Raw genomic sequence first — 17,439 nt, 5'->3', positions numbered from 1 at the left:
TTTTTCCACAAATGTATCCAAAAGCTGTTTTCATCATTTTTGTGCAATACAAAAATACATACAACAGCTGTATTATCATTAATTACAAAAAAAGTGTATTTGAATGTGACCTTATGAAAAACAATGAACATTATTGATATGTATTCTTCGGGAAATAGACATAATGCTCTATAATACCCCTCAAAAATACACAAAAATAATAGAAATCAGCCATTTGAAGACATGTACCACTCAACTTCTTTTTATTTTAATAAAGAAAAAATATTACATGTACAGATACAGATAAACTGTGTTGTAAAACAATGAAACATCAAGGTTTAAACAGAAGAATATAACATAACATGTTTGGTTAGGCATAACAGACATCACGTCATTGTTTGACAAAATGAGAATGCCCTTACACACAGAATCTTTTTTTAGACCTAAAGGAAGTCTGCACATGTATTTAAAGCATAAAACATAATTGCTTTACATCCAAACTTCTAAACCTTTGTGTTTTTAGCGGTTGAGTGTTCAACTTCCTCACAAGGGTCAAATAATTGTCAGTGTCACCGGCAGATTTAGAGGCTGAAGCACCGGAGGATAAACCACCAGAGGGGACAAAGCTATATTCCCTGGCTGGTAGGATTTACACTGTACTGCAGCGAGGATAAGCCCATCATTAAATCATTATGATTGCAACCCTTGACTCCTGAGGTTTTTTCTTTTTTCTTTTCTTCTTTTTTCTGTCTCTCTCTCTTTTTTTCTTACCCACCACAGCGTGTGAAAAGAGTGTCCTGAACTTCAAAAATTGGATGTTGTCTAACAAGCCACTTGCATTTGATGGGCCTAATTTAAACTATTATGTTCTTGTGGTTTCCTGATCCTATTATAAATATTTGAAGGGAAGTATTTATCACTAAGATACTGTATATCAGCACAGATGGATTTCCTGTGCAAGCAAAGGTCAGTGAATTAGATGTATAAACATGTGAGTAGGAAACCCTCTGTGCCTTGATCTGACAGTCATGGCCTTAATGGCAAACAGGGGATATGGCAAAGTTAGCGTAGCATTAAATCCTGTAAGTCATGGTTGGTCTGAACCCTAAAACAGGTAAAGTCTTTTCACCTGGTGATGCTGGAGATTTGTGAAAAGGCACATCATACTGCAATTAATCCCTTGTGTGTTGCATTGAGACTTTCTCTCCCTTCTCTCCCCCACCAGCCTTTAGGCAGCCTAAACAAGCGTTGCGGTGCCACGGCTCGCCACTGGTAACGCCAAGTGTTTATCGCACTGCGCAATGTGCAGGTGACAGTAATTATCAGCAGATGACAGTGGCAGTCCCCAATGTGGACCAGATGGCGATACAAGGCGTCATGCGTGTACAGCTGCGGGGGAGGTCAGTGCGAGGAGGAGGGTAGAAAAGACCAAGATAAAGACGAGGAAAGGAGAAAGTAAAGATACATCAGGGACAAAGCGTGCTCCCTGTGTCGCAGGGTCAAACCACAAAAAGGAAAGCCTCATTTTGAGAAACCTAAAGAGGCTACAGGTGATGGTTGGAGCAGCGTGATGCAGATCACACTGGTTGGTGTAAAATTGCATCCTGTGGATCCTGCACGCCCTGTTGGGGACAAATGCCCTGCACGCCACGTTAGCTCTCAAAACCTGCGCACACAGTGTGTAAACTCTATTCTGGGGGTAAACGCTTGTATATTCGATCACATATGCAAAGCACAGCAGTGACAGTCACGGCCACTCAGGCAGATACGTGATCAAAAACACACAGTGGCAATCACCGTTTAAAGTCAATGGAGGGTGTAAGTCCGTGTAAGGAACATTAACAGTCGCTGATATTATAGTGAAGTCACAGATAACAGGATGTGGATTTGCTGTTGCTTTCTGTGTGGAGTTTATGTGTTTGCCTTCAGCTCTCTGGAGCTTACTCTACAGCCAGGTTGACTCCAAATTTCCATAAATATGAACTTTTGTTTGGTCTATGTTTGTTAGCCTTGTAAGAGACAGGGTGTCTCACTGAGTTTCCTCCTAGTGCATGCTGGGATAGACTCAAGCCACAGGTTGGGAAAATAAAGGAATTATTTTGGAACATTTTAGTCATTTATTAAGACAAAACTTGAACTTTGGTTTGCTGTATTATCATGACTCTTAAACTCACGATGAGAGATAGAACATCAAAAACAAAATGCTGTATTCTACTCTTCAAAGTCACTTTACCAGAGACACACTGACTGAGCCTCACAGGCCACCTGTAGCCAAAAGGTTTCCCCCACAACACCACTGCTCACACCTTAACCTTCTGTCAGACAGTAAAACTAGTCAGCCCTCACAGCAGGAGGCACTAATGATCAAGATATCATCTACTGTGATCTCAGAGGTGAGAAAACTAAAGGTGCACCGTTTTAATCCATGCAGTAAACCCAGAGGTAAACACAGAATCAATCTGTTAAAACAACAATACCACATAAATATTGTGACTCTACGTGTGTAACTCCAAAACCGAATGTATGCCATTACCGCACGTGGAACTGTACACCAAATAAAAAACGTGATACTGTGACTGTATTTTCCATGGGATTAGGTGTCTGGTTAAATGCCACTCGAAAAGCCCCATTAGTTCATTTCCCTCTTGGTTAATTAACATCTGCCCCTGACCTTTCCAACAGATAGGGACAACTTTATCTTGAAAGTCAAGGTTACGAAACTATGTATCAAAGCAGATTGATTACTGATCACTGGACTGAAGGAGAGAGGCTCTGGCTAACTGCTCCAACTCCAGTCACCCAGGTGACGGTCAGCAGAATATGAGGAAACTAATGAGGGAAAATGGAAGACAACACAGAAAGAAAAGCATTGGCAGCCTGTATGCTCTCAATTTAATGATTAAAGTGGAACAGGGGTGGACAGAATATTTAAAACAATAATTCCATATATATTTCCTTAATTATTTAAGCATAATTTTAGTAAAGCCTCAGTAAAGACTTGAGTAAAGAAAAAAACAGTACAGCTTAAATACCCTACCATTATGTTATGACCACTTAGTGTTTAAAATGTAGACTTTTAAAAACATATTTCATATATTCATACATATAAATACAATGCTAAACAACATGCATGGAATATATTTTTGTTTTTATTAAAATCAGAGTGCTAGGAGCAAAGCTAGACACTAAAATCTTCAGTATCAGGACTTCACACTTTTATACACCTATGTATTGGCATCACATTTAAATCCTTTTTTTGTAGCGTATGCCACAGTATGTAAGGGCATTATCATCTAGCAAAATGGGCAAATCATGGGGAAACACTGGTTGCACCCTAGGGTGCTCTTGGTCCTGTAGAATGGACTTGTACTCCTCTGCCATTATACAGCCATTACGATACAGACGAGCACTCATCAGACCTAATGAACACCAGTTGATCATTTGGTTACATATCCGCTTCTATGCTAAATAGGTAGAGACAGAAAAGTTGAGAGAGCTTTGTGTCCGGTGACGCTGGTCAGATTGTTTTGTAACTATTAAGATATTACTGTTCTGTTGTAAAACTTGCTGTTTGGTAGAGCATATTTTGAGTCATTGTTAAACTTAACTCAACCTGACTGAGCTATCCCTACCATTCGGTTTAGATATGTTATGCTAAAAAAATAATCCACTAGATGTCGCTGTGTCTTTCAATACTATTCCCTTTAAGTTCACATCCTACAATTTGAGTGATCGTACTGAACAGAATCATGTAACCTAGCACAAAAAATAAAAGTCTAATCAGGGTCAAATAATTTGATGAAAACAAGCCCTACCCATAGATTCATTTGTTGTCTTATGGTAAAGCTAATAAAGCCATGCTAATGCAACTAAAAGTGACTATTTGTATACTATATATTTATACTAATATATTTTAGATATTTTTTTTAAATGAAATTAAAAAAGGGATAACTATTCACTGTTGATAATACCATATATTAAATGTTATTCCATTATTTGATGAAAAGAATTACATCAGTGTAATTTTTCACCTTTTCTGAGATGTTGTAATGGTAAATATCTAGAATACATATATGGGAATAATACTGGTACTGGTAATACTACTAATTCCATGGTAACAAATTGATATTTGGTGATATACTAATATATTACAAGCATAATAACAGTACATAATATATCATTCTGATTTTTCTTTCAGTTTTACATATACCATGAACTGACCTCTCAAATGTTTTGTAGATGCCTGTATTTAACAAAATTACAGGGGCCTGTTAAAAAACAAAACACTGATTTTTGTTATCTTTGCCCCAAGGAAATAAAATATGCAAAGAAAACAAATTTACATTGTATTGTGATTAGTGAGGACATTAAAGGGAGGGGCACTCCACTGATTTTATATGCAAAGATGAGCTTACAAAAAAGGAAAAAAAAGCAATCAAGCTTGTGAAAACAGCTGTACAGTATATTATCTTCTGTGGCAGTAGATAATGATGAAGTCATCACATGACTTGTTATTCCATGGGGGTTACCCCTGCTGTTAGCCTTTTAGCCACATCACTGGATTAACCTAAATCATCTCTGTTTGCAGATTCTAACAAACTGTGTATAGACTCTGTTAAATTACCTGTCAGTGTTAATACTGGATTTTATTTATTGTAGTTATGCCAGCAGATGCCAGTGATGGTGGCTCTGAAACAGTTTTGCTCTTGGTTTGTTGACACTTCCTTTTGTTCTTTTCAAGTTAGAGATGCTGTCGCTGTCAGAAAATCCTGATATTTCAGACTCTGAGTTACAACTAGTAGGCTGATGTAAACATTTAAAACTATATAAAGTGAAACAATATAAAATGTAAGGCATAGTGTTTTTGGCATTAAAAATCTCATTCTTTGCAGCGCTGATTTTGTCCATTTTGGTTTTAATCTTTCTTTTGCAAGTCCCACAACTCTATGGAAGTGAAATGCATAATTTATAGAATGCCCCTTTAATGTTGGTAATGTCAAAGTGATCTTTTTAAGGTAATAGACACACCTCTATTAGTATTCAGCTTTATATGGCTCAATATGTTGCTGTTTTTTTAATTTAAGTCAAGGTCCACTTACTAGCTATTTCAGGAGCTTTCAACCATATCTCATGGTCTTCATCAGTGAAGGAAATTTGCTCAGTTGTCATGGTGATGCTGTGTTTTTTTGTCACATTTTTACTCTAAATTCATTGCGTTATCATGTGGTGTTTCCGTTATTTTGTCCAGCCCTTACACACTTCCTCGGGAAGCCTCACAACTTTTCACCCCTCTCCCTCTGTCTCTCTCTGACCTGGAATAGCCCTCCCCTCCACACGCTCAACATAAGAATAAACAGTGATGTATGAAGCACGCCATGTCTCCATTATCCATACAAGTCACTTTTAAAGCAGGACTCTGATCCCTATTCATTACGTCAAAGTGTGTAAGAGACGTTTCTATTACCACACCAGATGTCCAAATCAGCCATGTTGTTTCAGCGCTTACTGTGCCCAGCCTCCCCCGTCCCACCGTTTATTTACGTAGGGGAGCTCTGGCGGCCGGGGGGGAGTCCTGGCTAATTGTGAGCAGCTGTAATATCACAGGGCCATCATTAAGAGGGCAACGGCTTTGCACACAGATTCATAATCCAGCCTGAAATGGAATAGCAGCAACGTCCGCCGACCGCTACTGAATTACCAGATTGTTAGTGTGGCCTAATTTTTACACTTTGTTTATGAAAGACTAAACCGCTCAACATGATTAGCACCCACAACTGTGTGATATTCTTCCAGAGAGGTGGTCGTGGGCTGGAGGAGGCCCAAACTCCACCAACAGAGGGATGCTCATACTATGGACTGAAGTAGTACGGACTGTGTGTGCAGTGCTTAGTTGTGATGCAGCCTCCAACAGGTGGTTGAAATCTGAATATAAAACTCAACTCAACTCAACTTAGCTCAATCTAATTTAGTCATTTCTTGTCCAAAATCAAGAAATTATACCTTTAAGGGACAGTTCACCCACAAATTACAAATGTATATTTGTGATTTGTAGTGCTATTTATCAGTCTAGATTGTTTTAGAGTAAGTTGGGTGGTGTTAAGGATATCGGCCTTAGAAATGTCTGATTTCTCTCCAGTATAATGGAACTAGATTGCACTTGGCTCAAGGTGTTCAAAACAACAACAAAAAACAAACATTTAAAACATTTAAAAAACTCAATAGCAATGTCTCTGTCTAGAAATCAGGACCTGGTTACTCAAGATAATCCACAGACCTTGGTGTGGGCTGTTTCATTTAGGAACTGTTTTCTTTCTACCAAACTACACCCACCAACCGTATCAACATGCAGAGGGAAGCCTGCATCTACTGCTAGCTTACCTGGCACCACTTAGCTAGCTAACGTTATAGTACAGTTGAGGAGGACGACACATGTTATGCTGTCACTGTGGCAAATCTTGGTGTTTTGGCAGCATACTGGTGGCTGGCCGCTGAGGACAGCGCAGTCACTAGTCTCGCCACCAGACAATCAGAGATCTCCGCCTTCTGATAGTCTGGGGACACTCCTTTCTAAAGTGTGTTTAACACACCGGAGAAAACGGCCGGCAACAAAGCAACGCCTCTTGCATTTTTGAAAAGGACACGCCCTCCCGGAAATGTGCGCTCCTCCTTTTCTCGTCCGCAAGGGCACAAACACACAGAGAGCTTGAAAATGGATGCCGAGAGATTTAACTCCGTTTTATCAGACGTGTGCTCAGTCCACAAGATTGTGGCAATGAAAGACTTACAGCGACTTTGTTTAAAACTTTTAATGCAGTCGGACTATGTTTACGAGAGAGTTCAGCGAGCCACCAAAAGACCGTCCTGCAGATTTACTATTGGTTCTGCAATGTAGGGAGTTTTTTTTAAACTCTGAAATTGTATCTGCCCATCTAAACACAAAATCAGGGAGAAAGACGTCAGTCTTTAGTTAAGCAAAGCGTCTAAAGACTGACTTGTGAGTCTACGCAGTCACTGTCACCAAAGGATGATGGTTTCACCCATCGAAGGACAGTAACTTACTCCAGGTAAGGGAGTTTTACTGAACTGGTTTAATGAGACATGTTAAGACATTTCAATTATTCTTATAGTTGTCTTTTATTGGTTATTTTAAGTAATGAATATTTTAATCGCACCCTCAGCTGTGTGGTTTTTTTTTTGCTCACCCCTGATTTTTATAACAACCTGTGTAGCCTTGTTAGGAGTCCTAGGGCTCCTTTAACCCTAGGTGGCGTTAATGTTACCTTCATTTTTTAACATCTTTCATGTTTATATTTTAGTTTTTAATCCGAGCTATTGATTTTTATTGGGACGGCCACATCACAAGCACAAGCCTCTCGTCCATGATTAGATGCATGCCTCCTTCTCCATGGTGATAAGAATGGTGAGTATAGTTAGGTAGAAGGAAAATAATTCCTACATGAAACTACTCACAACAAGGTCTGTGGATTTTCTTAAGTAACAAGGTCGTGATTTCTGGAAAGAGACATCGCTGTTGAGTTTTTCAAATGTATTTTGATGTTGCTTTGAGGACCACAAGCTGAGTGCCATTTAGTTCCATTGTATCGAAGAGAGGGCAGACATCTCTAAAGCTGATATCTCCAACACTCTGCAACTCACACCAAAACAATTTAGATTAATAAACAGCGCTCCAGGTAAGAGGAAACATATGCATTTTTGATTTTGAGTTGAACTGTCCCTTTAAGACTGAATCAAAAACAGCTATTTATATAATTTACCTGTGATCTGTGGATAAAACTTAATTGTAAAACTATAAGATATCTAGAGCTGATGATGTACACTACAGGAGCATGAAGACACTAGAATAACCTGGAAACCCCCACCTTGGTTCAATCCCTGGAATTCCAGCTGTTTATAGAACAAACCTGAAAATAGAATGATGAAATATAGACAAATAATGTCACAATAGCTTTCGATTCATTTACTAATGGTGTTTACATGAGCATTGGCAGAGTGCTTTGGGTGCCCTTTTTGTCATATCTCCTTGTTGACATTTGAATTTGTCAGTGCATGTCGAGACTCCAAAATGTTTTCATAATCTGGTTTTATTATAAGCAACACTGGCCAATGTTGAAAAATGAAGTCAAAAAGACAACAACGTGGCCACCGCGGCCATCCGCTCGGCAGACCGGACCGAAGTGGACCACACACAGTGTTTCAGTAAAGCTTTGCATAAAGGAGATATTAGAATACAAGCAAACTGCAAACAAGCCCCCTCCAGCTACTCAGCATGCTTTCTTTGCGTGTTTCCATTTTTATAAACAACAACGTCATTGCAAACTCTTCTTTTGAATATGGGCTTTTTGGTATTGCATGCAGACAAAAACAAACTTTGGTTTGCAGAACATCTAGACTCTCACATCCTGCATTTCAAAATGTGATTTGTGAATGCTGTCTGTGTTTGTGTGTGTGTGAGACAGAAAACAGGGGAAAAAAGAGACGGAGACATAAAAGGTTTCGATTTCAAACTGTAATTGTTTAGAGGGACCTATTTTAATATGTTTTGTAACTGATAAAATCTCCAAAAATGTAACTGGTGAAAATTTTATTTCTAGAATCATTCTCTCTTCATTATTCCGACACTGACAAATGACCCCTGAGTCAGGTTTATATTGAGGAATCACCTCACTTTTCCACTAACACTTAAGATATCTGCTTCTTGTCTGTTTATGCTGAAGGTTTATGCAGCCAGACAAACAGGGTTATTTCAAGAGGGGCCCTTCTCCATTTTCATGAGAGCATATGCAGATTATCATCTCTATCAGCGTCCTGATCCCAAATCAGCCCCTCATTACCGGAGCTTAGCTAAGAAGATACAGCATCAATATTAGATGACAATGATGGGAAAAGGTGCAGGGCCACTCATAAGCCTATAGGCTGCCACCCTCCCTCCCTCCTCACGGCACATTGTTCACGGCAGGGCCATGAGATCCACGCAACATGAGAAGGTATGAGTCAACACAGGTGACCTGTACAATCTGTACATTTATTGCAGTAATTGTGGTATTTTCTTGAAATTAAAGTATTGTGGCCTTGGTAAAATATAGTAAAAGTCAACACTGAATTGAAGCACTGAGGCATGCTTGGACTCGATGTTTAACCAAACTTTTAATCTTTTTATGAGTGTTTTAGTCGTCCAAAGCTAACAACATGTGAGACAAAGGAACCAAATCTTCAAATCATATATTATCCACCTTGACTTTCACCCTGTGATGACTGTGCAGTATAAGAACGCCGGACTTCCCCCAAACTGAGAAAAAAAGTGAACGAGGCAGCAATTACAGTACGTTTCCTCCAATTAGTCTTATATCAACACATTTTTGAAATTGGAAATTGGGTCAGATTTTGCTATATTTTCTTTGTTAACACCAGTCTAATGGCTAATCTCCACATTGCTTGCAGCTAATTGCTAAGTGCTGGCCACCATGGCTGATAAAAACTCAAACTTAATAGAAAATGTAGCAAGACTAAAACAGGATTTACACTTCTGCGTCAAATCGAAGGTATACTTACGGCATAGCCTATGCCATAACCAATGCTGTAGCCTGACGTGCACTTTCCCAGAAATGTAACTACACGCCACAGCGATGCAGACCTCTTGTCTATTTTTGTAAGCTGAAACCATTTCCCTCAGTTGAAATGAAACTTTATTTAGTTTTATATCACAGCTAAGAAACAATACATTGTGAAGACAATAAAGCCCCCACAAAATAGCATTTTAAGTCTTGTGTGTAATTTATCCTGGCTTCATATGAGCAGAGGAAATCTCTGCTAGTTGCTAGGTTCATTTATACAGTGTAAAATGCCATAGGCCTTTGCTTATAATGTTAGCATGTTGTATGTATTTGGAAAATGTGTCAAGTATAAGACAGGTTTGGGAGTTGCAATGGAACCGAATTTATAATGTTACCTTTGTTAAATGTTGCTGTTGTCCCTGGCTTTATATGAGTAAAGGAAAAGTCCATTAGTTGCTAATCTAATCAATACAGTGTAAAATGCAATAGGCTTGTGCTATCATTAGCATGTTGTATTTGTGGGAAAATGTGTCCAGCAAAAGACAAGTGTTTGTCTGTGAATGCTGTGACTTATATTGAAGCCAATGTGTGTACTTGTGTTTGGTTTTGTCACTATTAAGCCATGTTTAATGTGTGTTTTGGGTGTGTTTTGAATCAACTAAACTTTACAATACTTAAGAGAAATCCCACTGCCAACTAGTGTTCTGGAGGTGTAACTGCAGGGCAACACAGACACAACACAGCACAAGTATAAATGCTCACACGGCACACAGCACACACCACGTATGTAGGTTATGGTGTAGGCTCTGCATAAAGCTGACACACAAGTATAAAACTGCCTCAAAAGAGCCACGCTAGCAGCACTGTGAGGCTGTAAGGAAGAATGGGTTGATTATTGCATCTTTTACTTTCATTTCAGTCCCTCAAAAACAGTATTAATAAAAGATAAACTGATTGCCTTTCAATGTTTAATGGAAGCCTTAAGTGTCAGGTACTTTCCGTAAGCTTATTAAGCTAATTCTCTTCAAAACATATGCACTGTCACATACATATTGTGCATTTCTGACAACCATTCCTATTGTAGGATTGATAGCTACAGACTAATTATTTTAGTGGAGAAAAAAAACGGAAGAAATCTTAAAAATGAATTTCAAAAGGTTAATTTCATTGGAATTTTTCAGTGTATATGCAACAACCTCAAACATCTCCTGCATCGAGAAAAAAAAAATCATTCCTATAGGTACATATTTTTTATCTTTACATAACACTAAAAAGAACAATACTTGTGACAATCAACCCTGAGAAGAATGTGACAAACATCCCCAACTGGGATGTTTTGCTTGGGAGTAAACTAACAACCACATGTTGTAGCCTAGCTGAGAAATAAACTATCTAATCTATAGCTCTCCCTTCATACTTTTTGTTTGTTATAGTTGTTTTATTATAAACCCATTGTGTAAAAGTCTAGAGAAGAAAAACACAAGGGCTGTATATTTACATATTGACATGGCGAAACACTTAAAGTCAATGTGAAGTGTCTTACTCCTGAAATAACTCTTTGGATGACCTCTGACCCCAATTCTGAAAATTCTAACACCAACATTTTTTAACAGCACCCTCTAAGGAAGTGACAACCAACCCCGTTCTCCCCTACCTAGGCACAGCAGTGATTTCAACTGAATGCTAAGTATGGCAACATGCTTACAATGACAGTGCTAAAATGCTGGTGTTTAGCAGGTAAAATGGTGACCATGTTCACCATCCTCAGCTAGCCTGTTAGCATGCTAATATTTACTAATCTGCACTAAACAGAAAGTACAGATGGGGCAGATGGAAATGTGATTAGTTTTGCACCACAGTATACAATATTGGACAAATCAGTTGTTGACCTGAAGATGATGTGAAGGTAAAAGTCATTACAGGATGTCCTTTGGAGGACATGAGTTTCTATAGAAACTGTCATGGTATTTCATCCAATAGTCGTCAAGATATTTCACCCAAAATATTTATGTCACACAAGTATGAACCTCATATAACTGAGGGTAAACTAACTTTTTACCTGTATTTTAATATTTACAATGTAAAATATGTAATGTACTTTTATCAGCTATATTAGATCGTGTTCATTGCTGTGGTTGTTTGCCTAAACTGACCGTCAGTGTTTTGTTTCATCACTGTGTTACCAGTTGCAGTATACACCTTCCTGCAGGCTTTTCAGTGGCAGTGAATGATCTTTAGCATGACTTTGAAATGAATGTGGCTCTTGTCTCTTCTTTTTTCATCAGAGTAGTTACGCCTCTGTCTGTGTATTCACAATGCAGCTACAAAGTGCTCCTGCTGGGTTCTCCAGAGGCAGATCAAGGTCAGGCCAGGAGTTGCAGGGGCAGTGGGACAGTGTACTATGAGGGTGTATGTGTGTGCGTGTATGTGTGTTGGGACTGGGGGAGGTAGACGGTGAGAGGGACGCCTCAGGACCCTGACAGCTCCGGTTGCCTGAGCCATGATCGCCGGGGTGGAGGAGGCTAGCCACAGATCGATCGTCGTGGAGCTGGATCCCTGCGATGGGGGGCGATTGGATGCAGCGCGCTGGGACTGAATGACATAAGCCCAGACGTCTAAGTGTCCCATTAGCAAGACAGCCGCCCATGTCCTGGTGCTCTCCTCTCCCCCCCTCGCCGATGCTGGCATCATATGGAAAACGGCTCAGGTGTTCCCCTCAATTGCTTGAGGACGACTGCAACACAGAGGGCAGAAGCTGACACCGGGCCAGCTACAACTCTCTGCATGTGGCACTTCTGATCCTCCATATGTAACCAAAGCAATTATATCTTTATGGCCTTCATAAATCAGCGGAGGAAGCGGCAACCCAGAGTGCATGTGCGTACGCGTGTGTGTTTACATACATGTGCATCTTCGTATTTGTGTGTTTGCATATGTTTACAGCTAAACGGAGCAGGGGACACCCAAGCCACGTGTGCCCTTTCTCCACATTCAGCTCACACGATGACACACTGCGGTCAGATTGTTGCGGACCATTCCTAAACACATAAGAAATGATGACAAAACAAGGGGGCCACACACAGAGAGGCTGCTGTGACACACTGCCTGCTGGGCCCAAACACAGAGGCAGAGCCAAGCTTAACTAGGCTCTGGTGAAGGAACGGCCCGCATGTTTTATTACTCTTCCACCCTCTGCAAATGAGCATATTTACATGCCCTCAAAATGTGCTTCAGGGCTAGGATATCCTGCCCACAGTGTCCATCAAACTTTCTGGCATCCCCTGATTATAACATAGTCACCAATACGGCGTCAAGCAGGGGATTTGTAACTAGCAATATAATCTGTCAAAGCCATAAAAAGCTGTCTGTCTTCATGAAAATAGATCTTTTGCTGAGGAGGAGCCTGTTAAAATGAGTAAAAATAATACTTTCAAAATGGCAAAAAGTGAATTCAAGGGGCTCCAAATGCACTTAAGATATTGTCTGGGTGCTTTGATGCTATTCATTTTATATTAAAAGCCACTGGGTCTCAGGATCAACCTTTTTTGAGGAGAATGCTGAACCTCTGTCATCTTCTAAATTACCTCATAAAACTAACACACATTCACACTTTATTTTTCAAAACTGTTCAACAAAAGGTGTAGCTCTCAACATGGCCAAATGATCAACTTTAGGGGCCTCAAGGTCAAGGTCAAGGTCAAATTTATTTATATAGCACATTTAAAACAACCGAGGTTTGCCAAAGTGCTGTACAATCTAGAAAGCACTAAAGTATTAAAATACAACTATAGAAATAGAAAAATACAGTATTAGAGCACACAGTACATATAAATATTAAGAGTAACAATAGAAAACAAAATAAAGTGCACAATAGGCACAAAATTCGATAAAAACAGTCCATACATCGGCAATGTTCGGCTCAACATGCGTCAAATGCTAACGAGAAAAGATGGGTCTTCAGCAACGACTTAAATATCTCAAGAGTCTGGGCAGATCTAATATACAGTGGTAAGCTGTTCCACAATTTTGGGGCAGCCACCGCGAAGGCTCGGTCGCCTTTAGTTTTGAGCCTAGATATCGGGACATCTAGAAGCAACTCAGGGAAACATACTACTGCAGGGGCTTTTATTAACCCCCCACCTACCACCTGCGGGGTGCACTGTCTCCTCCAAGAACAGTGCAAACGGCAGACCACACGTTCTATCTTCATCATATGCCCAGACACGCACAGATCAAACAGTACGTCTATGCTGGAGCTCTGTACTAGGTTTAGAAATACATACTGTGTATCACAATGTAAACTGAGATAAGACAATAAAGCTCTCAAAATGATATTTTGACACAGGGCCCTTTTACAGAATAGGGCCTCAGTATTAGCTAACACACCAGGCTGCTCTCATGCACTGTTTGTATGTTTACCTGCAAAAAGTAATGCACCACAATTCACCCATGTGATTATGACCCAGTAATTTGTGTATATCCCATGTAATCTGGAAGGTTGCGATCACATGACCAGTCCACTTTATCAGAGTTTGACTTAATAATACATGAAATAAAGAATGCTGTCACTTCCATGCAGGTATGTCTGTGCACTGCATGGGAAGTACATGCTACAATTAGAAAGAAGTATTATAAAAACTGGAAGTGCATGTAAGGATTAGGTTGGGTCTGGTGGACGAGTCAAACAATACAGGTGACCAGTGTTCACGTCTCGTGTGAAACTAAGTGAACATTGAATTATTTTAAGGTACGTAGTGACCATTTTACTCCACAGGCGGGATGATTTTACTTTACTTTCCTAAACTTAACCTCTGTAACTTTGCGTTAAGTTTACAACGTCAAGATAATTTGTTAGGTATCAGACAAAGACAAAGAGGATATGTTGAACATGCAGGACCAGTACTACTGAAGATGACACTACTATTACCAGCCAGCACCAAACCCATGTGAATAGCAATGTGTGTTTTGTATGTATGTAAATTAGATTGTGTGATCCCTGTGTGAGATTGACCCTAATGTAGATAAGTCTCAAGTTTTACTGACTTTTAATTTGTATTATTGTTAAGGTCAATGCTTAACTACCTAGGAGCAGTGCTAGGTCCGTCCCAATACTCAGACTTCCCCTCAAAATTGGCCCTAGCCCTTGTTTTTTTCGCGTTCCCACGAAGGGCTAGGGTGTCCCAAACTTTAGGGAAGTGCTTCTCAGCCCTTAAAATCCCCACTTAATTTGAAGGGCTGTGCGATGCACACTTACGAACCCATCTCAACTGAGGGTAAGATTGAATTTCCCAGGATGCATTGCTAAACTATCCAGCCAGGCGAGTTTTCCAGGAAGATGGCAGCCTCCATGAGAAAGCCATCGCACAATTGTAGTACTATTTTTGCAAATAAGCATGCAAAAATTCCAAAATATGTCGGAATTATTATCTGTAAGCATTTAGTTAGAATATGAATGCTTGAAAATCGCTAATTCACAATGTAGCCGACATGAATATCTACAGAGCTCTCCATGCAAGAAGCCTACGTCGACAATATGCGTGACGTAGGTGAACACGTCTGTTACACTACCCCTTCGTCGTTGAGGGGAATCTATCTGGCGAGTGCACTTGAAACCAAGGGGTAAGGTTAAGGGAAGAGAATTGGGATTGGCAGTTTTCAGGATATGTACCTACCCCTTCACACAAAAATGTGTTTGTATAAAAACACTTGGAGCAGGGATGTAGCTTTAAAAAAAATTTAAAACAGAAAGACCGTTGTAAAACTCAGAGTTAGAAGTCCTCTTTAGGTTATATAGATTTTTTTTAATTTAAGCAGCACCCATGGGCCCCTTTTCCTTCCCTTCCTAAATCCAAATGACATGATGTGTACCTGGGTCATGTAGGGCCCCTGGGGGGGGTCTGGGGTCCCACAGTAGTTGGCTGCTCTACCCAGCTGGTAACTCAGGCTTGCTTATCAACCTGGACGATTGAGGCTGTGTGGTACTAGTGACTCATACAGCCAGACAGGCTACCACACTAATCTTGCAACATGATAATGTCAGTGAAAAATAATGCACGCATGCAGCCACAGACGTCTTTGATTTCTTTTGTTAACAGAGATGTGAGTTCCACAATTGATGGAGTGGAGAATGAATCAGTACAGGAAATGCTCTCTTGCTAAGCCCTGCGTGTGGCCAAGAGAGACGGCCATAAACAAAGCTCCTCTTTGTGACTCCTCTTCACTCTCTAGTGCTCTCTCTCTCTTTCTCTCTCCTTCTCTCATCTAATACCCAACTGTTGGTCTGATCCTAACAAGTCTCTCTCTTATCTTCAAAGTCTGACTAACTTCAACGAATTGCATTAAAATCACTTCATGTATTTCTTAAAAAGCCACTTTCAAAGTCCAGTGTCACACAGCATTGGAAGAGGAACCATGTGCCAGGACAGAAATTTGAGGGAACAAAGTGAAAATAAATACTGTCTGCATCTGAATTATGTAAATAATAAATACGCCACGGAGCATGAACTCCAAAACCTCTGAGCAACTGCAAACACCAAAATAGTCTCAGGGAGCTCTGATCTTGGGAGCAGATGTTCAGGAAGTGACTCTTTTAGTCTTTTGGAGGTCCGCAGATGACTGTGAAGACAAATTCTTTTTGGAAGGCTGCCATGCTTACTGTATGAAACGAGATATTAATAAATTTTAGGATAAGAGGAGCTAGTTCTGCAAGGGCGTAGGTTTCGTTTTAACATTCAGGGGGACACATGAAATGGCCAGTTGGGGTGTCCTCTTTTAGAACACATCCAAACCTAAAGCAAAACATACTGTTTTTCCACACCTGAATTTCACATAGAAAAGTCAGTCCATTATTTCTGAGAGGCTTTGGAGGACAGGCAGTTTAAAGACATTCAATATTTCTTGGGTGAAAATTAATATTTGAATATTCATGCATCAATATTCACACACTAAAACTATAAACCTCTAAAACATATATTAAACATCCTGCATTGATGTTGGTACTCCTTAAAATCAAAGGCAGGAGAAAGACAGAGATGGGCCGGGAGGTGGAGAGATAACACTGCCTCGGTCCTCTTCCCACCGTGCTTGCCTAATGCATTCTCCCTCTCACTCACTGTAATTGCAATGCAATGATGTCAGCATGACAGGTGAGACTGAACGCGAGACAGCGTTGAATAAGCTGCCGCCACAGTATCAAGAGCACAAAAACGTATCTGAGACACTCTATGGGGTGTCAATTTAATCATGCTTAAACCAGGTATCACCTTCCTCCATGATTCCACCATTGACAAAGAATCCCACGTACTGCGTTGCACTGAGCGGAGCTACGGCCTCCTGCTTGATAAGGTATCTGTGACTGACACGCTCGCTGACACACACATACACACACAACACTTTGCAGTAAGCATCTGAGGGACATGGAGGATGTGGCTGAGCTTTACGTCACCCCAAACCAGCACATAAAAAATATTTCTGAACGCTGTTTCAAGCACCAAATTTAACAAAATAATACAACTGAGTGATAAAGCATGAAAAGAATTCGGTCCGAAGTATTAAGTAACTGCTATGACTCACAGATGTAATCTTGGATGTGCTTTGTGCTCCACCCACCCTACCTGTAAAGTCAAACTGAGTCATAGCATTGACACCCCCCCACCCCACACTGGCCCCTCAACCCCCATAGACAGTCTGCGGGCAAACAAGAAATAATTCATACGGCTTCCCACACAGGAGTGGGTGTCCTGTATCAGCCTGTGCGCTCCGCTGCTTGTCTGTTATCACCTGCAATTGAGGTAATCCACAAGACTATTATACTGCAGCTTATTGCACAGGAGAATATAGCTACCTGCTGCACCAGGAGCAGCACCTCCTCCACCACAAGAACCCCCCA

This window comes from Epinephelus lanceolatus, chromosome 10 (assembly GCF_041903045.1).
Source record: "Epinephelus lanceolatus isolate andai-2023 chromosome 10, ASM4190304v1, whole genome shotgun sequence".
Lineage (NCBI taxonomy): Eukaryota > Metazoa > Chordata > Actinopteri > Perciformes > Serranidae > Epinephelus > Epinephelus lanceolatus.
The sequence above is the reverse complement of the archived record's forward strand: the minus strand, read 5'-3'. Positions refer to the sequence as shown.